Below are 23,824 nucleotides of genomic sequence, written 5' to 3'. Positions count from 1 at the left end.
AAATTCCATCATCTCAGACGATTAGCCGTGAAGTTGGACTCTGGGGTTGCAGTGTGTTGGGGATGGCTTCACTAGATGTTGCCTTAACTGTTTGGGCTACCTTTTCCAGCAGGGAGAGGGAGAAATTGAGTTCTCTCACTTCTACCTGCTTCCTTATCCACACATTGGGAAAATATTAAACCTTATTTTTCTTTTGCTGAGTAACAAACCCAGCAAAAACAGAAAACAACCAACAGCAGCCCAAATCATGCTTGTTGAGCCCACTGCATTTTGAATGCTTAGGAGCACTGCAGGTATGCGGCTAGTTCTCTCATGAGGAATGGTTATTCTCTGCTACAGTATAAATGGGTAATTTGGTCTGACAGTTATGTTTACAACACATTAATCTGCTTTCCTTGGGGCTCTGATGTAAAGATATTCTATTCTTCCTATTGCCCCCTTGCTCTTTCATGTGTGTTTATATATACAATCTTTTATAAAATAAAATATATTTGTAGATTGGAGGGTGGTTATCCCAGCATGCCTTCTTGAGTGAACTATTGTTTTCTGTCTTCGCTCTAGAGCAGGATAGGTAACACATGACCTCAGAATCATATCAGTCCTGACAATATATTTTCCCTAGCCCGCGCTGCTATTATCTGGCAATTCAGTTGCAGATGAGGCATCATTTTTAGCAGCCCAGTGCTAAAAATCTCTGTTCTAGATTATATTCTTTTCACCTGTTCGACATCTTTCTGGTGCAGTGTTTTATAAGATCATATGGCTCTTTCTTGTGTACACAAATTGCCACATCTCTTGGTAGTGCATGCCAAACCACTGCCTCTGATGGTGTGCCTCTATTTTAACTGCATTGTCTGTTATAAGCATGCACATCTCTACATTTCTGGAAGTGTATATTAGTGTGGGGCATGTAAGCTTTGTATTTCAAATGCAGTGAAGCCAAATGCAACATCATCCTTTTGCTAATGCTGAGGAAATATGACATTGCAATTAAGCCCTGGGGAAAAATGTAGTTTATCTTTTGTTTGTTTTCAGTCTTGAGGGACCAGCATCCCTTCCCATTGAAATGGGTGGCTAATGCTCCATCACAGATACTTGTTTTGCTTTCGTCTTTTTTGCTCTTCATTCAGGGAGTGATTCATTCATTAAAATTTTAAATGATGGACATACCTACCTGTCAGGGCTGCCTCAAGTCTCAGCTCACAAAAGACCAACGCCTTTCTTTTCTTATATACAAAAGTGTTTATTGCAGTTCATTGTTTGCTTCAGATCCGAGGCGCGCAGCCCTACGTCTGCTAGGCTTAGACCGCTGAAGTCCCTTCTGAATCTGTCCCTCCCCTGCACCAGTTTAAGAGGCTTGCGCTGCTCCACCTCTTTCTCTCTTTCCTTTTCCGCAGGGTCTTTCTGCCCGCTGGGGTTTCGCCCCTCCTGGATTCCTCCGACGCGGAATCAGACTGCTCTTGCCCCCTCCTGCGGGCTTTGGGACCTGGCCCCTCCTCCGGGCTCCCTGTACTTCCGCGCGCCTCTACATTTGAACTTGGCGCGCGCCCCCAACCTCTAACTTTCCTTTTGACAGCTACGCTACTCCCTTCACTACTCCCCTCCCCTTCCGGGAGGGTGGCTTGCTCCGACCTCCCTCCTTTCTCTACTGCCGGAGCCGCCTCCCCTGATACACTGGAACCTCCACCCCCTTCGCTGCACTCTGGCGGGGAGGCTGGTCCTGACGCCCAGCTGCCACTTTGGGATCCCCCGGTGGCCCCCTGCTCCTGACAAGTCCCCCCTGGGGCTCCCCTGGCCTTGACCACCGGCGCCCCCTTCTGGGAATCCTCTGATTCGCTGGAAAGACTCATGGAATCTCTAGAGTCATTGTCATCCTCTTCCTCGCTGTCCTGGGATTCATCCCCATCGCTCTCCATCTCCTGCCTACCCTGTGCCTCTGTCCCTGAACCCCTGACACTACCCATCATCTGACTTATTTCAGGGTAGTATTACAAAATGGGCTTTTCACGATACAGGTGGCACATGTTTGTTTTGCATTGGTAGGTGCATATTTTCCACATGTTTTCACTCAGGCTCTTTTCCAGGTATATCACATTTGCGCACTATCCAGATTGCAGCATTTTTTTTGCTAGAGTAGGATTCTTCCTGCAGAGAGTTGTGCTTGCTATATAAAATGACATGGCTGTGCTGGCAGTAGGGCTCTTTGAACTTTGAATGTAGTTGAACAACTCAGCTCCACTGTGTTCCCACAACATGGGAGATTGCAAAAGGCATTGTTTCTTGGGAAGCTGCCTGAAACATACTGCAGAATTAATACACATGGGGCTTGTATAATGTCATTTTTACTGCTCTGGTGTCTTGATTTTAAATTGGATGGGGGACTGAGATTCCTGCAGTGCAGGAACTTGGACTAGATGAGCCTTGGAGTACCTTCCAACTTTACGATTCTATTATTCTATGATCCTCACCAGGACCACCAACTTCTTTCTAGCTCCTGTTTGCTCCTCCAATGCCACCTGCCTGAGTTCCAGAGCTGTGTTAGATGCTGTTTAGTAGCTTTTGTGAAAAGGAAAACATAGCACAGTTGACAGCCTATTGTGACAGTCTGCTGTTCAGCTGTGAGGGTGCTAGAGGGATGTACATATGCTGTGAATGTTTTTCCACTTGACTTGAGCATCTCTTTATCTCATGAATAATAATAGCAGCCCCCTTATAGAAGTTTGATGGAAGCCATTTCACCCTATTGTTTTTGTGTATCAATATGTGCCTAAAGGGGATTATCTCCTTTCTGCTCACTCACAATGCAGAAGGGATTTCTCTCTCTACTTTCAGTACAAATCACTTGAGATTACCTTTGATGGCTTTACTTCACCTTACTTCTCAGTTCCTATTTAATGGCATGTATCCTGCTGGGAATCTTAGATTTTGTGATTCCTTCACCATTTATAATCTTAAAATAATCCTGTTCCCTAAAGCTGTTTGTTTGGGTCTGAATTGAGGAAATGGTTTTCTTCCCTAGTACAAACTCAGGATTGCCAAATTGATGGTTGCATCACTATTGTTGTAAAGAGTCACTGTGCTTACCTTGTATGCACTCTATATGTAATTGAATTGTCAATACCTGTGTTTTTGCATTGCATTTCTCTGGGACCTCATTGCTTACAACACCCCCACCTCCACTTTGTATATTTATATCTTCAGCTGAGGGTTACGCTTTATGAACAAAAGTCATCGTAAAATTTCCTGTAGCACCTTAAAGACCAACTAAGTTAGTTCTTGGTATAAGCTTTCGTGTGCATGCACACTGTGTATCTGAAGAAGTGTGCATGCACACGAAAGCTTATACCAAGAACTAACTTAGTTGGTCTTTAAGGTGCTACAGGAAAGAATTTTTTACTTCGACTATGGCAGACCAACACGGCTACCCATCTGTAATCGTAAAATTTGTTAGTCTTTAAGCCTATCGTTGTCTTTCTAGGCTAACATGACTGGAAATTCCTAAAATTATCACGACTGCCCTCTACTGCTCCTTAACGATTCTGTTTGCCCAAATCTGTATGGTTAGCCACCCTTCCTGCTCAAGGGTTTTTCTGCAGGGCATGTAGCAAAGTAGTGGCAGGTCCAAGCAGTAGGTCAAGTTTGTGGGCTGCTTGCACACTGCTGTCATGCAGGGCAGCAGCTCTGTGTTTACATTGGATGCATCGGCTGGAGGATCTGTGTGAGCTGCTGGTCTCTTGGGCTCTGGAGCAATTTCCAGAGGGGTAGCTACGTTAATCTGTTTTGGCAAAAGTGACAGAGTCTTTTGGCACTTTTAAATAATAAGGTTATTCGGCATTAGCTTTTGTGGACTACGGTTTACTTCATATGCATGAAGTGTTGTCCTGAGTTACAGAAATGTGTGGATGGATGGACTGATGGATGGGTGGATAGATGTGGGTGTGTAAGCAGTGAGGTTCCAGGGAAATGAAATGCAGAAGTGCAGATGGTGATCATTACCTTATTAACGGTTGGCTATTCTCAATACAACGCTGGAGCAGGCTTCCTAAGCTACTGCTTAGGGAGGCATGACTGTAGAGTAAAAAAGTTGTTGAGTTATTATCAAAAACTTTGCATTGGAGCATTCCAATTTTTTTAGCAGACGTGCTGCTCTACGGCTGGTAGAGGATACATAATAAAAAGAAAAGTGGGTGACTGAGAGATAGAAATGCTAGTACAAACCTCCCTGTAGAGACATGCTGGCTACTCCCTGCACCTTGGGAAATCTCCCATCTCCCTCCCACCTTTTCTCAGAGAGGGAGGTAAGGAAAGTGGTGTTGGAATAGCTCCTACAGCTGTGAGAGCTGCTCCCAATGAAAACACAAATTCTGATTCAGCTCCAAATAAGCTCTGCCCCCTATATAGCAGCTGCTCGGATTTGGAGGAAAAGCTGCTCCTCAAGAAGCTGTGTCAGACCAAGATGGCCTCAGCAACATGATCTTAGCTGACCTTAACTTCCCGTGAAGTGGGCAGACACAGGAAAAGCCAAAGGGAAACTACCTATATTTGTAGCTTGGTTGCTGCTAAGATAAAAATGATGTTCTATGGGACACTGCTCCCTTATTATCTGCCTGTGATCCTCGCCTGCCCAGTAGACTGTGGGCCTCTGAGCACAATCAAAGTGAACAGAGCTGCATGATTTAAAAGCTGCTGCCACCACTTCCCCCAAAAGGACTCTCTCATCCCAACCTGCGCCACCAAGGGGCAAGGCCTACTGCAACAGCAAGAAGAAATGCATGAGCCATGGAAGCATCTGATTTCATGTTTATTTCTTTAGCTTACAAACTATAGGTAGCAGAGCATTCTTTTTTTCTTTTCTTGATGTGGGAGCTAGATGGTTTGGAAGGGGCTATAGCTCAGTTGCAGAGCATTTGCTTTGGATGCAGAGGGCCTCAGGTTCAATCCTCAGTATCTTCCAAGTATGGCTGTGCATGTCCCTTGCCCTGAAACCCTAGAGAGTAGCTGCTGGTTGGTGTAGACAACCCTGAACTGGATGGAACAGTGGTCTGACTCAGTACAGGGCGGTGTCTCATGTTCTTGTGATTTCCGGTAAGTCAACACAAAGGCAGCATATACATCAATTAATTAAGCGATGACAAACCTAGACAGCATCTTAAAAAGCAGAGACATCACCTTGCCTACAAAGGTCCATATAGTTAAAGCTATGGTTTTCCCAGTAGTGATGTGCGGAATTGAGCACTGGACCATAAAGAAGGCTGATTGCTGAAGAATTGATGCTTTTGAATGATGGTGCTGGAGGAGACTCTTGAGAGTCCCATGGACTGCAAGAAGATCAAACCTATCCATTCTGAAGGAAATCAGCCCTGAGTGCTCACTGGAAGGACAGGTCCTGAAGCTGAGGTTCCAATACTTTGGCCACCTCATGAGAAGAGAAGACTCCCTGGAAAAGACCCTGATGTTGGGAAAGATGGAGAGCACAAGGAGAAGGGGACGACAGAGGACGAGATGGTTGGATAGTGTTCTCGAAGCTACTAATATGAGTTTGAACAACCTGCGGGAGGCAGTGGAAGACAGGAGTGCCTGGCATGCTCTGGTCCATGGGGTCACAAAGAGTCGGACACGACTAAACAGCAAAAACACCTAAAAATAGCTGGTGATTTCCCAGAGATAATTCCAAACTCACTGCCTGAACCTGTTTCACATAGTTTTTAATTCCACCATCATAAATCTGAACAGAGATTTTCTGGGTTGTAAGTGTGTGCACATGCCCACAGCAGGATTTGCACTTATTATACCAGTATGTAATTAACCAGTTCAGGGCAGGGGGCGGGAACCAAATAGGACAGAGCACAGATTGATTGCTGCAGAAACAATGAACATGGTAAAAACTTGTCCAGTGTACTCAGTACAGACTGAAATGCTCAAATTATTTACAGAATCTATCATGCAATAAGACAGACTAGTGACAATGCTCTCAGAATATAGGTGCCTTGCATTCACATTCCTGTAGCATGAACCTATTCCAGTATTCAGAAGGAAACTTAGTAGAAAACATCGGGGTAAGAAATAAGTAATTTTTTGCCAAAACATTGAGTCGGATTAAAAGCATTTTCAGAAAACTAAAGCAAAGCCACACGTATCTGCCAAAATTCGATGTGAAAGAGGGAGGACCAAAGTGAGCCTTTTTAACCGTGCTTCATTTTTTAGAACATAGTAGTGTAGGTTTACAATCCGGAACAATTTACAGCCAGCATAATAAAGTGGTCTTTAAGGAAATCTAGAAGTTCTCTGCCTTCCTTTTCTTACTTATAAAGTCAAGCATTGCTGTACCTCAAGAGACTTAAACTAGAGGCAAGTTGGAGGAGATTGGGATAAATTATTCAGAAGTATATTATACTTTTGCTGTATAGAGTGAAGGAAGATGGAATTTCAGTAGGGGAAATAAACACTTTATATTTTAAAGTAAAACATTGCTGCCATTTTCTCCAGGGGATGAGTGGGGAGTTAATGACAAGAATCACAGAGGCCTTTCCATACTTTCATTTTTGATGTGAAGTCATGGGGGAATCATTCTGTCTGCCTTCTAAAATACCAGTGTTCCTTCAGAGTAATACCCTGTATTTCACATTTTCATTCACAGTGCCTTATTTGGCTGCTTAATAAGTGCAAACAGATTCCCTAGGGCTCTACTAAATTTTTGGCAACAGAAAAATCAGGCCAAAGGGGTAGGTTTCAGGAAGGAAGTTTAAGTCCCACCAAAAAAAAATTCATAGGTTTTTGGGTGTCCTTTTTGGAGCTTATTCCTCCAGCAATCTGCAGTTTCTGTACCATCTTTAATGGTCTTTTTTCCGAAGTGATCATCAGTTAGTCAGATATCATATAATCAGTATAGTGACATCAAGTTGTCATGTGGCTAGTCAGATATGGTACAACACAATGAAGTCAAATTCACAATCAGGGACTTCACTCTGAACTGCCTTCCTTGTGATGTGATGTAGCCAGTCAAATTTTTATGTGATGACAAAGTGAAGAGAGTGTTTCCTACCCTCAAACTAAATAGGTGAACATTTTCACCCTAATCATAGCCTCTCCCCTGAAAAATTCCCTCTCCTCCACAAAATACTCCCTTCCCTCTTTGGTGCAGCCCTAGATTTTTGTGTTTTCCTTTTGGTGTTTCCCTTGGTGTCTTCGTTCTCTGGATAATGATGTTTTGATTTATATATTGTTTAGTGCTGGATTAAAAAGAAGTCTATCGTTCCATGAGGCAGAGGTCCTAACAGGATTTTGTGGTTTTAGTGCTTCGCATGTGAATTGGGCCGTCTGCCCCATCCATGAAAGGGTATACAAATTTGCATATACTAATTTACATGTATAGATGGAAATTTTAGAAATTGTTTTTGTTGTTGACATCCATCTGTCTTGGGAAACAATGGAGGAATGTGCCTTTGGGGATGAAGTCAAACTGTTGCAGCTGGGGCAGATGAAGGCGTCCAGTTGTGCCTCAGATGTACCATGGAGTTTTGTCTTTTTGCACTCCTCCCCGCAGTCATTCCTCCTCTGGTCACTAATATTTATGCACAACCTGACTTTCCCCAGGCACTGTAGTTGTTTACAAGGGATTTCCACACAGCGGGGTTGATGTTACCAGCCTTCATGTCATGGAGTTGGTAACATAGAGTTGGTCTGCCAACAAGCCTGGTGCCTGAAGCCAGCTCCCGACACAGTCAGGAAAAGTGCATTGCTGGAAACTTGTCGGGAGAGATCATCACAGACCACAGCAAGCAGATGCAGCAAAGGGCAGAGCACTATCAAGAACTGCACTTGAGCGGAAACGTAGTGTCTCACACAGCAAACTCCAGCATTGCGACCTTCTACAAGAACCAAGGCAACCACCATGACTGTAACAACTACCATGGAATCTCCTTGCTGAGTACTATGTAGTACTTTGCCTGTGTAGTTCTCAACAGATGACAATCACTCACTGACAGGGTCTGTCCCAAACCACAATACGGCTTCAGAGCTCAGAGGTCAACAGTGGACATGATTTTCTCACTGTATCAGCTGCAGGAGAAATGCTGAGAGCAGAGGTGCCTGTTGAGCGCTGCCTTCATAGACCTGATGAAGGCCTTTGACTTCGCCTGCGAAATAGGACTCTTCACACTGCTCCACAAAACAGGATGTCCACCTAAGCTTTGCAAGATGGTTGTGTCCTTCCACGAGAACGTGTGTGGCACCATCCAGTATGATGGCTCATCCTCAGAAGCCTTCCCTATAAACAGTATGAAACAGGGCTGTGTTCTTCTCCTAACCCTCTTTGGCATATTCTTCTCCCTGTTGCTCTCATATGTCTTCAGCTTGGAATCTGGTATGTCTACTGTCAAAATAAAAAATTGTCCAGTAGCACTGGACAATTTTTTAAATTTTTTATTTATTTATTTCGACTGCATCAGACCAACACGGCTACCTACCTGAATCAAGATAGAAGTGTGATGGGCCCTTATCTGATAATTTAAATAACAATGCAAGGCATCTCACCATATTAGGAAGGATTATGACCTTTGCTTTGATACGTAGAAGGCAGGGATAGGGAACAGTTGAAGTTGTCCCCACAATTGTATTTCTATACTAGAAAGGCTAAGTCTCTTAAATTTCTGCCTGCCACACAGCTGTTAAAGGCAAAAGAGCCCTGCTCTTCCCCAATGTAACCCTAGTGCTTGCAAAGAACTTAAGTTTCATAGGTTGGTTGTAAACTAGCCATATTACTGTACATTTTTCATCTGTTGATCTTACATTTAAGATGTATATCTTACCAAAGTCCAAATGCCCATGCTTGAATAAATTCAGTACTGAATTATTGAAAAGCAGATAGTATATTCTAAGAGCATATGTTGTGGTTATTTATTTATACCTCATAATAACTACAGCAGTGTTATCAGCGCAGGTCAAATAGTCGCCCTTTTCTCTTTTGAGCAAAACATATTTAAGCCTTTGACATGCATTATACCCACTCGAATGCTTGTGTCAAAGGAAAAAGTCCTCCTGTTCCCCGCCATGGGAATCATTCCCTTTCTCTCCCCCCATCACGTTGCTGCTACAGGTAACTTAACAGCCTCCAAAATTGAATTTCCCTCTTTAAGAAATATTTTTTTTTAAATGGCATGAGTCTGGATACTACATTGCATGGTTCTCATACACTGCTCTTTCTCCTCATCACAACCTCCAATATGTAATACAAAGTACCGTATTTACTCAAATGTAATGCACACCTTTTTTGGCCAAATAACGCCGTGAAAATTAGGGTGCACATTAGATTTGATGGCACATTTACATTCATCAGCAAATACTTTTTTGGTTTCAAGTTTTTGAAAATTGAGGCGTGTGATAGATTTGATGGCACATTAGATTCATGAGAATACGGTAATACTGAGCTATTGTTCAGGACTGGTGTAACTTATACTTCATCACCCACAATGCCCTTGCATATATGCGTATGCTAATTATGAAGCTCCATTCGTGCACAGATGACTTGCAATCTCTTCCCTCCTCTCGTTAAACTGCCTGTGCCATACCGTACAATGCTCTGAAGAATTGCATATCCCTCCACAGTGATTTTATGTCTGTGTATGTGTGTGTGTGTGTGTGTGTGTGAGAGAGAGAGAGAGAGAGAGAGAGAGAGAGAGAGAGCGCTCTTCTGCTAATGTATACAAGATTTTGTATCCATGCAAATGTTATGTAATAGACTAATCTAATAAAATATTATGTATTGTCACGGTCTTGCTCTTATGAAATCCTTCTGAAGTGGAACCCCTGCCTTTATCTTCTCCTCCTCCGTGTGAATTAAGAAGATAGAACGGTGGCTTTCCTTCCTGGCTCCTGTTTTGCCATCATTTAATTTACCTTTCACTTTTACCTTTGGGTGGAATTTGAATAGCTCTGTTCCCCTGCTCTCTTTTTATGAGTGTTTACAGTGCTTTTTCTTGGGCAGTAGCCCATTTTACTTGTGTATTTGTATAAGTATTTAACATTTGTTCTCTAAACACTAACACAGATGAAATATTAGCAAGCCGTGCCCTGCTTTGCAGTGCTTTCCCCCTCCCCAACAAAGCAGGAGAAAATGTTCTTGAGGGTAGGTAGCACTGTAAGAAAATGGACTGAACAGCGCCTGTGGAGCAATTCAGGTTAATCACCGACTCGTTACATTGCTAAAGGCAGTCATATTACATTCTGATAATGGTGATTATGCTTTTCGGAAAGGGTGAATAATATTGACTGATATGACCACATTGATTTTTAATGATGTGTTTGTAGAAGTAGGAAGAGAGATTTGGCCTTAATCTGCTGAAATCTCTTTTCAAATACCATTGAGTTTCTCTCTGATAAACGTTTCTTTTAAAGCGTTCCAAGATTTGACCTTGTAGGAATGGCTGCTTCTTTTCTCTTTTCTTTGTAGAAGAATTTGTGGTTTTTACCTGAAATGCCTTTGAGGAGTTAAGCATCTTAGCAACATCTGCCTCTATCGGCTAATGACCTACACTGGTGTCTCCTGCAATTTGCAAGTAGCACAAATCAAGACTGTAAATGTGTCTCTTCCCATGACCCTCCTTCACCTCTAAGCAATAAAGTATAGATAAATAGCATTCATCTCAAAGCCCTTGGTGTTATTGGCTCTCACAAACTATTGAGATATTATTCTCTTTTGCAAGTTTTTGTCCCTCCTTGTTTTCTGGCCTGAAAGTTGGGTAATATTATTAGTCCTTCGACAGAAGTTTAAAAATATTAATGTAGTAGTAAAGCCCAAAAGATTTGCAAGCAAGTTTTATTCACAGCCCCCATTTGGGACTCAGTGTGTCCAAGCCAGAAGACCAGTGGAAGCCCGATCTCTGGAACTGAGTTTTTGTTTTATCATCCAGGTTCCTACTGCTGTCCTACTTTCCAACCAGAGAACCAAAGGCTATAACAAGAGCTATCGGAGTGGCTTGAATAAAGTGTCCGTTCCCTTCCAAGATTGTATGAGAGGGATTCCCTGGTTCTTTAGCTTAAGGATATGCTATGATTAAATTTTGCAGGCAGGAGCTGAACAAAGCCAAGCCAACATTGAGCATCGGAGAGCAGATTCATTTTGCCTTTAGTAGCTGGGCCTCCTCTATAGTCCTAGCTCATGGCCAGTAAAACTAGCACCCAGAAAGTAACAGCACTGCTGGGTGTTTTTGATTTACTCTGTTGCTCTAGGGAAGGAGCCAGATCTTTTTCAGGGTCATCAGTCAGCTCAGAGGTAGTAACAGCTGCTTCAGTTTCAATTCTATGAGTCTCTTGGTGGAACCTTTGGGGAGCCAGTTGTCACCACAAATTATTTTTCTATATATCTGCAGAGTGGGAACCATCCATAAAAGCATGAGCCAAGCCTCTGTTAAATGTTTTCACATCAAGTCAGCATTGCAGGCAGAGTTCAGAAATAGGATATAGATTTAATTGTAATAATTGACTTTATCTCTTGTCACAATCTGGAATAAATATCTCCCACAACTGTTCTCTATAACCATTTTGCTTGCATCCTGGGCGTTTATTGAGCATGCGGGAGCCATTTATTGCTTTTGCTTTGAAGCTGTTTTGATTATCCCCTGATTACCTCATAATTATATAGGCAGCCTATTGTGAAGGTCATTACTGAAGAAGCCATGGGGATGAGGAGGTGAGGGAGCAAATGAGACAAAGTGTATGCTGTGAATCAGTAGAGAAGAAATTGTGTGTTTTGCAAGCTGTTCCTTTATTTTGTGTGTAGTTTTTGTTTTCTATCTGCAGCCTGAATCCTGTTACTTGGCTGCTTTGCAGTAGCTAGTCTCTTGGGTGGAACACAGTTGATTAAGATTTAATGGAGGTATTCAAACAAGCAGCTAAAATCCTGTATGTTGATTATGTACTATATCAGTATGTAAAGCCTCTTGGAAATAACATCTTTTTATTTCCATGGCTCCAATCCATTGCATGTAGGTAATGCTCCGTCCCTGCTCCTTTAAAGCAAAAGGGTGATGTGTAGCTCACAATCCTGTTACATTATATTCAGGTATGTTAAGATAACAACGAGAGCTAAGTTCATGATTGTTAGAGACAAAAGGTGGTTAAGCTTCAGTGAATATAAATACTTGTCTGGTGTACTGGCAGAACTGTTTCAATGCATTTGTAGTTAGCATTTTCATAGAATCATAGAGTTGTAAACTTTCTATTTGAGTTGTGCACTTTATGTCTGTTGGTTTAATTAAAAGTTTGCCTGAGATTCAGAGGGGCATATGCACTATGCAAGCATTTAAAAATTGGTGAGTTTTTATAAGAAGGGACACCCATAAAAGTACCAACCTGTTCTTTAAATCTACATGAGGAACTTTGGTTCATGACGACACCTTTATTTATAGGAGTAGAACCCTGGCAAGTACGTGGATCAGTTGTCACAACAACTGACATTGTTGCACATCAGCTAGACCATGTGGTCTCCCATTCCTATGTTAGCTTGGCATTTTCCTAGGCTCAGTGTTGTGCTAGCCCAGCAGGAACTCATGTGAATCTTTAATATTTTTATTAAAGATTTCTTAGTTTACAAAAATACGTGCGTTGTCTCTTTTTTCAAGCTGTGTTTTCTACAGATCAGTTTGAGACATTAGTGTGGCATGCAGTACAGTGGTACCTCTGGTTACGAACGTAATTCGTTCCAGAGGTCCGTTCTTAAGCTGAAACTGTTCTTAACCTGAGGTACCACTTTAGCTAATGGGGCCTCCTGCTGTTCTCATCCTGGGGCAAAGTTCTTAACTCAAGGTACTACTTCTGGGTTAGTGGAGTCTGTAACCCGAAGTGTTTGTAAGCCAAGGTACCACTGTATTAGGTTGGAAAGAAATGAAGGGGAAAGAGGGGGATGGTGCATGGGGTTGGGTGGCAATGCTTCTATTCTTCTACTTAGTGTATGGGTGGGGTTTTGTGTCAGTGTCACTTGTGCAGGTTCTCTTTCTATTTGCTTGTTTTATTTCCTTGGTAGTGAGAGTGCTTGGCCTAGGGTGTGGTTGATTGTCTTTGGTTGGCTGTAGTGAGATTTGTTTATGTGGGGGGGAGGGGGGGTTGGGGGTCAGATTAGCTATATTGATTCATATGCTGTCGGTGGATTCTTGTTGTTGTCTTGTTGGGCTATGTACATGATAAAGGGTAACCATACTGGCGTGAAAGCGTCTTCTTCTATTTGTCCCCGTGTCAGTTTCAGTTTATTGGTTAGTTTTTCTAGTAAGGCTGTTTCCCATACTATTTGATACCATTGGTCCATCTTTACTCCTGACAGGTCTCTCCAGTGTCTGACTATGATGTTTCTGGCTGCTGAGAGTAGGTGGGTTATTAGCTCTTTGTAATGTGAGTGAGCGTTATTATCTTGGAAGATGTTCAGTAGGGCCAGTTCTGGGGTGACTTCTAATACTCACTCAGTTATTTTGCATATGTCTTGTATGACTGATGTCCAGAAGAGTTGGATTTTGGGACATTCCCACCACATGTGGAGGTATGTGCCTGTGGAGGTGCACCCTCTCCAGAATTTTGATGGGGCTCCTGGGCATATCAGCACTAGTTCCGTGGTGTTTGGTGAATTGATCTGTAACGTGTGAAGCAGAACTGAGGTTAAGTTCAAAATCAATATATCCTAGTATATCAGCTTTCATTGTACCTTTTACGGAAGCATGTAGACTTAAATCTGTTCAGAAACCTAATACAGAGCAAACATATTTTGCCATTTTGTTTTCTTCGGTCAGTGCTACTGAACAGTGTTTCTTAACGTTACTGTGGCTGTGTAGAGAGGAAGCATCCGAAATATTTAGAAAATCAGAAAAAGCGAGAGTTCTTTATTTTCTCTTATTGCAGCAGAGAGTATTTGGAAGAGAAAGTGATTCAAATAAAAGATATTTAGGACTTCCGGGGGAGGCGCCTCCAGCAATGGCAGAATTCCTCTGACCGGGAGGAATCTGCTCCGTGGAAATCTGGGTCTGGCCGCCACGGCGAAGGCGGAGACCCGTTAAAATCACAGGCGGGAGAAGCCTGTGAACGTGGGATTCGGCGGGCACCTTTTGCGCCTCCCCACTCGCGGGGAACCCCGGTTTTTTGGGCTCCGGAGCGACATGGGGTGAGCGGCGCGGTGCATCGAATCGTCTGCTTCTTCCACGGAGCAAAGCCGCATAGCTGTTGCCGGAGAGCGCTGACCTTTTCCTGTGGACAATTTGACTTTAAAGTAATTACCCGTGAGTAGAGCTGAAACGGAAGAATTGGATCTTTAAAAGTTTAATTTGGTATCGTAACGGGGAGGTTCAAAACAGGAAGTCCGCCTTCCCTTTTTGTAAATAGACTGAGGCAACGAAGTTGCAAGCTGGAGTCCTGGAAGGTCTTTTGTAAAAGATCAAATTTCCAACAGTAAAGAACATTAAACCCCCTCTTGGAGGCAGGAGAAGAGAGGGGGAAGTTGCGGATTGAGTATGCCTGTGGGAGAGAGTGAAGAGGCTTAAAACACCGCCGCTCTGACCCTGGAAACGGGCTGCTAGTAAGACTGATTTTTTTTTGATTTTTTTTTTGGAATGTTCATTGACAGCGTTTAGAACGTTCATTGACAGCTAGCTAAATAAGAGAAATACATTGTTTCTACTGTTTCCAGTTGTTTTTTAAAAAAGGAGGAAAGTAACTGAAAATTGAAACTAACTTCGGATTATTGAAACTGTGTTTAAAAGAGGACATATTGACCGATACAAATACAACCTGTTTTCCCCTAGTGGAAGCTTTTGAAATTGGCTACTTTATAGGAGCTGGGCTAGGGGAATTTCCAGCTGCAAGATAAGAAAAGTGTGAGACTTTGGAATTGACCTTGAATCTCTTAAGTGTTATGGCAAACGGAAAGGAAAAAACAGACGGGATGTCGACAGAGGAGGCCTTAGTGGCTGCATTATTGAAAATAAACGATTCGCTGGAACAACTCCATAAGAAAACAGATGCGATAAATGTGAAATTGGATGTTGCAAATATTGAAACTGATTTAATTGTAGAAAGTTTAAATAATTTGGGACAAAAGGTGAATACCAATTCAGAAACCACCCAGAAACTGATACAGGAATCTACTCTGATACGGCAAACTGCAGATGAAGTCAGGGAAAAAACCCTTGCTGCTGAACTTAAAGTAATACAACTGGAGAGGAGAGTCCCATCCATACAAAGACAACTTGATGAACATAAGCTGACATTTGTTATGATTGAACTTAAAGAAGAACGGATGAATTTGAGGACCAGAGCCCTATCCAAATTGGAAAAGGAAAGCCTGACAGAGTTTCAGGAGGCGACAGGACTAACATTGGTTGAGAAAGAGAGATATTTGGGGGTTAGTATGACCGCCAAAAATGTGAATCTGCTTAAGGACAACTGTGAAGGATGTTGGATTGAAGAGAAGGGGGATTTGGAAATATGGACAAATCAGAAGTTGTTACTGTTGGGCCGAGTTATTGTGGTGGGGATGAGGGCTGCTGTGTTGCTGGGGATGTTGCTTTTGCTTCAAACATTGCAAGCTCTGGATGGGATGGAGGGTCTCAGGAGGTGGCAGAGGGATGCTCTTAGAGTTGTTTGGCAGGGCAGGAAGCCTCGAGTTAAGCTTAAGATATTGATGGATGCTAAAGAAGGAGGTGGACCTGCCCTGCCAGACCTTTAAACTTTGTTGTGAACCATCTGCCTTTTGCTGGTTGAGAGAATGGTTGCTTCTTGAAAACACTGAAGTGTTGGACAATGGCAGACGAAGTTGATGGACTATAGGGAATTGGCGGAAATGACTGGCAAGACCCGAGACCAGGGTGAAGAGTCGGTGGAAGAAGATTGGAAAAAATTTAAAGACTATTTATAGAAATATTGTAAAATTAAGGAATGTTAGAAAAATGTTGGATTGAAATTACATGGCTTTAGTAGAAATGTCATAAGGAATTAAGTATAAATAGATTAATAGAAAATTAAAGGAAAAGTATGGCAAGAATGTGTTAAGATAATTATAGAACAGAAAATAGAGTAAGATGGAAAGGAATTGCTGAAACAAATAATAGAAGTGGAATACAAAAAGGGAGGTGTGAGGAAGTCGCTGGAAATAAGTGAATGAAATATAAGATATTGAAAATGTTTGAGGTGTTTTTAAATTGTTTTCGTTTGTTTTTGCTTGATTTGTTCTTTTTTTCTTTTTTTCTCTCTTTGTTTGTAGTGCTGTGTTGGAAATTTTGAAAAAGTAATAAATATCATTTTTTTAAAAAAAACAAATAAAAGATATTTAGAAAATAGGGCTTAGTAATAGCGCAAATACTACCTTTCTTGGAAAGGTGCTTGAGACAGTTGTGCCATGACAGTTACAATATTTTTAGATGAAACAGATTATCTTAGTCCATGCCTATCAGGGTTCACACCTGGTTATGGGAGTAAATAGGCCTTTATCACATGTGGATGACCTTTATCAAAGGGAAGAGCAACCTGGTTAGTTGACTTGATCTTTCAGTGGGTTTTTGATACCATTTACCATGATAGCCTCCTGAGATGGGTATTAGGGGCACCGCTTTAGAGTAGTTCTGTTCCTATCTCCAGGGTCAGTTTCAGATAACAATATTGTGTGATTAACCTCTTAGCTCCCTGACAGTTGTGCTATCAAGTGCCATCTTGTCCCCAATGTTGTTTAGTATCTACATATGAAGACTTCAGGAGTGGACATTAGGAGATTTGGAGTGAGGTGTCATCATATGCTGATGATACCCAACCTAGTTTATCTAAATCAGGAGAGGCTGTGCAAGCCTTGGACCACTGCCTGGACTCTGTGGTGGACAAGATGACGCCCAGTAAACTGGGAAGGCAGAGGTGCTGTGGGTGGGTGGATTCTGAGTCCAGATAACTGGTCAATTGCCTGCTTTGGATGGGGTTGTACTCCCCCGAAGGAGCAAGTTCACAGCCTGTTGCTAGAGGCCCAGGTGACCTCAGGGGCTAGGAGTGCCTTTTTGGGTTGGCAAGACAGCTGCAGACGCTTCTGGATCAGGATAGCCTGACCACTTTTGTCCAGGTGCTGGTAACGTCCAGATTGGATTATCCCCATGCACTCTTATGAGGGGCTGCCCTTGAGGCTAACTCAGAAGCTGCAGCTGGTGCAAAATGTTGCAGCTCAACTGCTCACTGCAGCAGACTATCACCATCCTATTATGCTGCTGCTGAAAGAATTACACTGACTGAGAATTAGCTACCAGGCTAGGTTCAAGGTGATGACATTGGTGTACAAAGTCCTACACAGCTTGGGACTAGGATACCTAAAATATCTCATCCCTTTTATACCCAACTGATCACTACACTCTGCAAGAGAGGGCATCCTGCAGATATCATTCAACCCAAAATTCAGTTCTGCACAGTGTCGCAATGTGGCCTTTAGTGTGGCGACACCAACCCTTTGGAACTCTCTTCCATTGCATATCAGACAGGCACCGTTTCTGTTTTCTTTTTGGCATCTGCTAAAGATGTTCCTCTTTCAACAATGTTGTCCCAGTTGGTATCTGTCTTGGAATTGAATTGATCTTATGTATATGTTTTAAGCTGTTTTTATATTATTGTTTTCTTTTTACAAAATTATATAAGCAGTTGTTTAAACTGCTTTAAAATATGTAACTGTAAATTGTTTCAGGATGCCTCATGGGAAGCAATAATAATTTTAAAAACCATGTTTATATTGCTTTCCTCATTCTCCACCCAGTTCAGTTGCTTGATATAACACAAATTAAAATAGGCAATTAAACCAATGTGCAATTTAAAATATTGTGCAAATTGGTCAAGCTAGTAGGCTTTTAACAAGTGTGGGATAAACGTTTCCCCCCTCAAGAGATTAACTGTGCATCAGACTATTCATGCAATGCTTCCTAAACTATTGTAGTTTGCCTGCTTGTTGGAGATTACCAATTTTTATCTCTTTGTGGCCAACACTTGAGAAGGTGTTTGAAAGGCATCTGAATTAAAATACAGCAGTTTCAGCACAGGGGCAGCTGAATACAGAATGCATTGATTGAAGAGAGAGGTGAAGCGCTGCTTGACAGAGGGTAGGTATTACTAGCTTCCTGCATGCTCTGTGTCTCAGAGACAATGTCAAGACACTCCGAGTCAGACTGTCTCCAGTGACACAGAACATGTTCAGACCTGTTAATGCTGTGCCATGATTTTGCACTACTTTCCCTTTCCCTTCACCCTATGCAGTCATTGCATGTGCCTTTTACTGAGTCAGTCCATGCGCCCATCAAGCTCAATATTGTCTACACTGACAGGCAGTCATTCACCAGGATTTCAGACAGGGAGCATTCCCAGCCCTACCTGGAGATGTCGGAAATTGAACGTGGGACCTTCTGTATGCAGAGCAGGCTGCTTAACTATGGTCCTTCTTTCAAAGTGCTGAAGGAATTCTGTTCACTTCTCTCCAGAAAGACTTTCAGCCTTTTCATTTTATTTTTGTAAGAAACTTGTGAACTACATTGCAGATCTATTTAAGGCTCACTCTGTTAATCCTAGCCATTCCTACTCAAGTAAGTCCTATTTAATTCATTTGAGCTTACCCCCAGGTAAGTGAAGTTAGGATTGCAGCTTTGGACCATATTTGAATGGGTGTCTTTTAAGAAGCCTTACATAAGAAATATGAAGGGTTGCATTCAACTATCCTGAACATTTCACCAGCACAAGGATATAATAATAAATAATATTTTTTTATTTATACCCCACCCTTCCTGGTTCAGAAAACTGGGCTCAGGGCGGCTAACAACAAATGTAAAACACTTAATTGTAATACAACATAGAAGCAGTATAAAATACAGTATAAAAACATGAATAACAATAAAATTCAAAGTTCAAAAATCAATTTGGGGGAACTCCATCCAATAAGCATTAGATAGTCACCAGGGCTAGCTGGCTGAATTAGTCCTACTTGGGCCAGCAAGGAGGCCAGGGGAGAATTAGCTGTGGGGTCCCAGAGCGGGTAATCTTCATAAAAGGGAAGTGGGAGGGAAGGGAAGGGAAATAAAAGATCAGGCTGAATTCAAATTAAAGGCCAGGTGGAATAGCTCTGTCTTACAGGCCTGACGAAAGGAGGTTAAATCCTGTAGGTCCCTAGTCTCATGGGACAGAGCATTCCACCAGGTCGGAGCCATCACTGAAAAGGCCCTGACCCAATCTTTCTAAATTTATTTGGCAAGGTAAGAAGCCAAGAGTAAGGTTTAAAGTATTGATGGAGCCCAGAGAAAGGGGTGGGTTTGCAGTCCCAGACCTCAAGCTGTATTTTGAGGCTGCATGCATGACATGGCTGAAAGATTGGATGTTATTGACAGATACGGAAATCCTAGACCTGGAGGGCTGGGACAAAGTTTTTGGGTGGCATGGTTACCTGGGTCATGATAAAATAAAAGCACATAGAGGCTTCACTAATCATTTGGCAAGAAAGGCCCTATTCGAGGTTTGGGAAAGAAACAAAACAAAAGTAACAGCCAAAACTCCCTGGTGGCTATTGCCTATAGAATCATCAGCCATGCATAGAAATAATATGAAAGACAGTTGGCTAACAGATATAGGGAACTTGTAGAAGAGATAAATGATTGCCCAACAGTGAAGAAGTTTGAAGAATTAAAAGAAAGGGGGGTGAATTGGTTAGAATATTTCCAATTAAATGCAATATTTGAGAAGGATTACACCCAAACTTTTAACAGAAGGCACTGGCACTAATTGGGCCTCCGCAAGAGAAGGGAGTTGGTCCCTCATCCTCATGCCATCCCGACTCATCCAGAGGACCTCTATCTTCAAAGGATTTAGTTTCAATCGGCTCCCACAAAACCATCCAGCCACAGCCTCCAAGCATCTGGTCAGTGTGTCTGGTGCTGAGTCGGTGTGGCCATCCATCAGCAGATAGAGCTGAGTGTCATCAGCATATTGGTGACAACCCAGCCCAAAGCTCCGGACATTCTGGGCAAGGGGGCACATAAAGATGTTAAAAAGCATTGGGGAGAGGATTGCGCCCTGCAGCACTCCACACACCAAGGAGTGGTGCAGCGACATCTCCCTCCCTAGCGCTACCCTCTGTCCCCGACCAGAGATAAAAGAGCACAGCCATTTACGGGCTATGCCCTGTATCTCCACATCGGCGAGGCGGTGGTCCAGAAGATCATGACCGACCATATCAAAGGCTGCTGACAAATCTAGAAGAATCAGCAGTCCCGACCCGCCTCAATCCAGTTGTTTACGGAGATCATCTGTTAGGGCGACCAGAGCCGTCTCAGTCCCAAAACCTGGACAGAAACCGGACTGAAATGGATCTAAAGCAGATGTTTCCTCCAGAAACCTGCCAAGCTGTTCAGCAACCGCTCTCTCAGTTACTGTTCTCTCACCTTCTCTCACCCCCCACATGCCCCTTAAATATAATAATAATAATAACAACAACAACTTTATTATTTGTACCTTGCCCATCTGACTGGGTTGCAACAGCCACTCTGGATTCCAGAGGTTTCTCCAATCCTCTGGGGACAGTGAAGACGAGGGAAGGAGAGAGGAGAATCCTGTTGCACTAGCATAAAGAAATTAATTGAATATCCCCTATGCATCTGAGTAGAGCTTTCAAAAGGTCCATCTTTAGGTCTACTGATTCTTATTTTTGTTTTTGAATTGATTCTTAGTATCAAGTAACGAAACACAGCCATACAAGGAAAACAGAGCTTAGTAGTTGTACAGAAAATAAAGAAAAATAGCAGCTGATGGTTGTAATTTTAAACATTCCAAGAAAGGCAATAAGATGAAAGTGTCTCTCCATAAAGTTCCACGAGTCAATGGAGGGTGAAAACCATGTTTGATTGTCTTGACAAAGTCAATAAAAGGATACCATGTCATGAAGAAGTTGTGAGTCTTTTGCCTCTCCGATCGATAACACTGGGCAACAATTTTTTACTTTTTGAATGTTGTCTAGATTTCTACAACTGATTTAGGGTATTTTTGCACTGCTGAATCAGGAAATGGCATCCGTTTCTCTCCATCAGGTCAGGTTTTCTGTAAACTGAATGGTGGGCATTGATAAAGGTAAGTACACGTAAATTGCATGTTGCTTCACCATTTTTCAAACTTCAGGGCTTGAACTTCTGTTTCTTGGAACTCCTGGAATGCTCAGCAGCACGGAGGTCTCTCTTCAGAGTCCAACAGTAGTCAGCCATCATGACTGCGTCCCAGCGACCCTGATACCTGGTCTCCATCTCTTTCATGTCCTGATGGAATCTCTCCCCCTGCTCGTCACTCATTGAACCCAGGTTCTCAGGAAACCGGTCCATATGTGAAAATAGGTAGTGCATCTTGACGCTCATGTTGCAACCCAGGTTTCTGAAAGCAGTCAGCATGTTGTTGACAAGTTCTGCGTAGTTTCTGGTCTTATTGTTGCCAAGAAAGTTCTTCACTACCAGAACAAATGCCTTCCACGCTTCCAGTTCCACTTCGTTCACTGAGTTTCCGAACTCTGGATCTCTGATGAGCTGACGGATCTGAGGACCGTCAAAGATGCCAGCTTTCAACTTCTCCATGGTCAATCCTGGAAAAGCCTGGCACAAGTAAATGAAGCAGTCACCATCCTTGTCCAGAGCCTTGGTGAACTGCTTGATTAAGCCGAGCTTCATGTGCAGCGGTGGGAAGAGTATTCTGTCTCTGTCCACCAGAGGGTCGTTGATGACGTTCCTTTCTTTGCAAGGCACCAATTCCTCCCGCACAGGCCAGTCCTCCTTCATGTAATGCTGAGCACCGTCCCTACTATCCCACATGCACAGAAAACATGGGTACTTGGTGAAGCCAGACTGTTGTCCCAACAAAAAGTTCACCATCTTCAGGTCAACACAAATAAACCGCTTATGCTGATCATAACCAATTTTCTCCAGCACATACTTCACCGCTTCATAGTTCTCCTTCAGTGTACTCGAGTGAGCCAGGGGTATAGAGGCAAACTGGTTGCCGTTGTGTAGCAGAACACATTTCAGTGATCGCTTGCTGCTGTCAATGAACAGTCTCCAATCTTTGGGTTCATACTGTGGCACTCCAAGCTTGAGCAGAAGCTGTGCGATATCTGCACAGTACACCAAGTCCTTCTCTTCCGAGAAAAAACGGAGGTACTCTTGATGCCTGTTGCGCAAGACACTGATGTGAGCACTGTCAGAGAGGAGGTTTTTTCCCTTCAATCTGGATGCCAACAGTTCGGCAGAGTCCTTTGACAAGCTGAAGTCGCGAACTGGATCATTCAACTCCTTTTGGGAAAATTGATGTAGAGCATCATCTTCAAGAACCACTTCTTCTTCTTCATGTCCTTCAACACTGGAGGCATCTTCGTCACTAATGTCAGGAAGTTCTCCGAAGATAGGCACCGAAATTTCATCACAATGAGCTACAGGACGACGTGCTGATTGAAGATCAGGATACTTCGTGGGCGGCTGCCCCATTAACTTAGTTTTGATCCCCCAACTTTATGCTTTGCTGGACCAATTTATGGAAGATTTTGAGGTTTTATGACTTCAAACTGATCCCTTTTTGACATAATCACCCAGAACTATTGGACCTGAATACTTCTTGTCATTAAAATAATCATTTCCAATCAAAACAATTATTTGACAAGGCATTTTACCCCCACCAACTTCTTCTAAAATGCTCCACACAAGCGTACATGTGAACAAAAACGTAAAAAAAGACATGTGGCCATAGCTCAAAAACTTGACCTGATTGAGCAAAACCAATGTGATTTTTGGATTCAGCGCATCAGATTCATCCTAAATCAGCTGAAAAAATGCAGACAACAAATTTGTTGTTGACCAGTGTAATTCTTTTGTGAAGTGGTTAATTTGTCCTTAAGCACAATGTTCCATACTTGTGAAAGCCAGGCTTTGAAAAGATTTGCATTTAAAGTTTTCCAGGGGTTTTCCCCCCAATCGCTAATCTAACTGCAATTAATAAATGGAGGATGAGGTCTTTATTGGTTTTTTTTTTTTAAATGTGAGGAGTAAAATAAGAAAGTAGGGCTAATTTTGGGTCTGGCTATATTGTTTGATTGTTTGAAAACTTTTTCCCTAAAGGGAATAATTTGGGAGCAAAACCACCACATATATACTAGAGAGCCAGGTAAATTGCATCCCTACCAGCAAAAGTTGGATGTGTTATGATTAATTTTATATAATATGGCTAGGCACATGTACCAGCATTTATAGCTTTTTCTCAAGTTCTAATTGAGATGGATTCAAATCATAGTTTGTTCCAAATGTGTTCCCTGAGTTGTTCCTTTAATTCTTCTCCACAATCTTTTCCCCATTTAGTCTTAATGAAGTGAGGGGAAGGGGAGCCAATTGTGTGAGGATTTTATATAGTTGGGAGATGATTGATTCCCTTTCCCGATGGGTGGGTTGAGATAAGCAGTTGCTCAAAACTGTTTAAGCTGCATAATGCTTGAGTCCTTATATTTGGGTATTCAGAACATGTATAATCTGGTGTATCTCTAACCAGCCACAGGGTATATCTCCCAATACAAAATTTATTTCTGGAGCTGTAAGGGGCTTTCGATTAGTGTAGAAGTCCATACTGCCCTTTATGAGAGGATCACAGGGTGGTTTACAATATAGAAACACAAAATATATGACATACAGTGGTACCTCGGGTTAAGAACTTAATTCGTTCTGGAGGTCCGTTCTTAACCTGAAACTGTTCTTAACCTGAGGTACCACTTTAGCTAATGGGGCATCCCGCTGCCGCTGTGCCGCCGCTGCACGATTTCTGTTCTCATCCTGAA

General features: G+C 42.5%; 1 protein-coding gene and 1 pseudogene across 3 annotated transcripts in view; one reads left to right on the top strand and one right to left on the bottom strand.

Annotated features, from left to right (window-relative positions):
- Positions 1-23,824, bottom strand: part of LOC308470661 (cytochrome c pseudogene) — a 351,629-nt pseudogene that overhangs the window by 10,370 nt on the left and 317,435 nt on the right. The gene's annotated exons all lie outside the window — the stretch shown is intronic.
- Positions 1-23,824, top strand: part of RPTOR (regulatory associated protein of MTOR complex 1) — a 313,545-nt gene that overhangs the window by 171,308 nt on the left and 118,413 nt on the right. The gene's annotated exons all lie outside the window — the stretch shown is intronic.

The sequence above is a fragment of the Podarcis pityusensis genome (assembly GCF_964106645.2).
Source record: "Podarcis pityusensis genome assembly, chromosome: 2".
Taxonomy (NCBI): domain Eukaryota; kingdom Metazoa; phylum Chordata; class Lepidosauria; order Squamata; family Lacertidae; genus Podarcis; species Podarcis pityusensis.
Note: the sequence above shows the minus strand (reverse complement) of the source record. Positions and strands in the feature narration are given on the sequence as shown.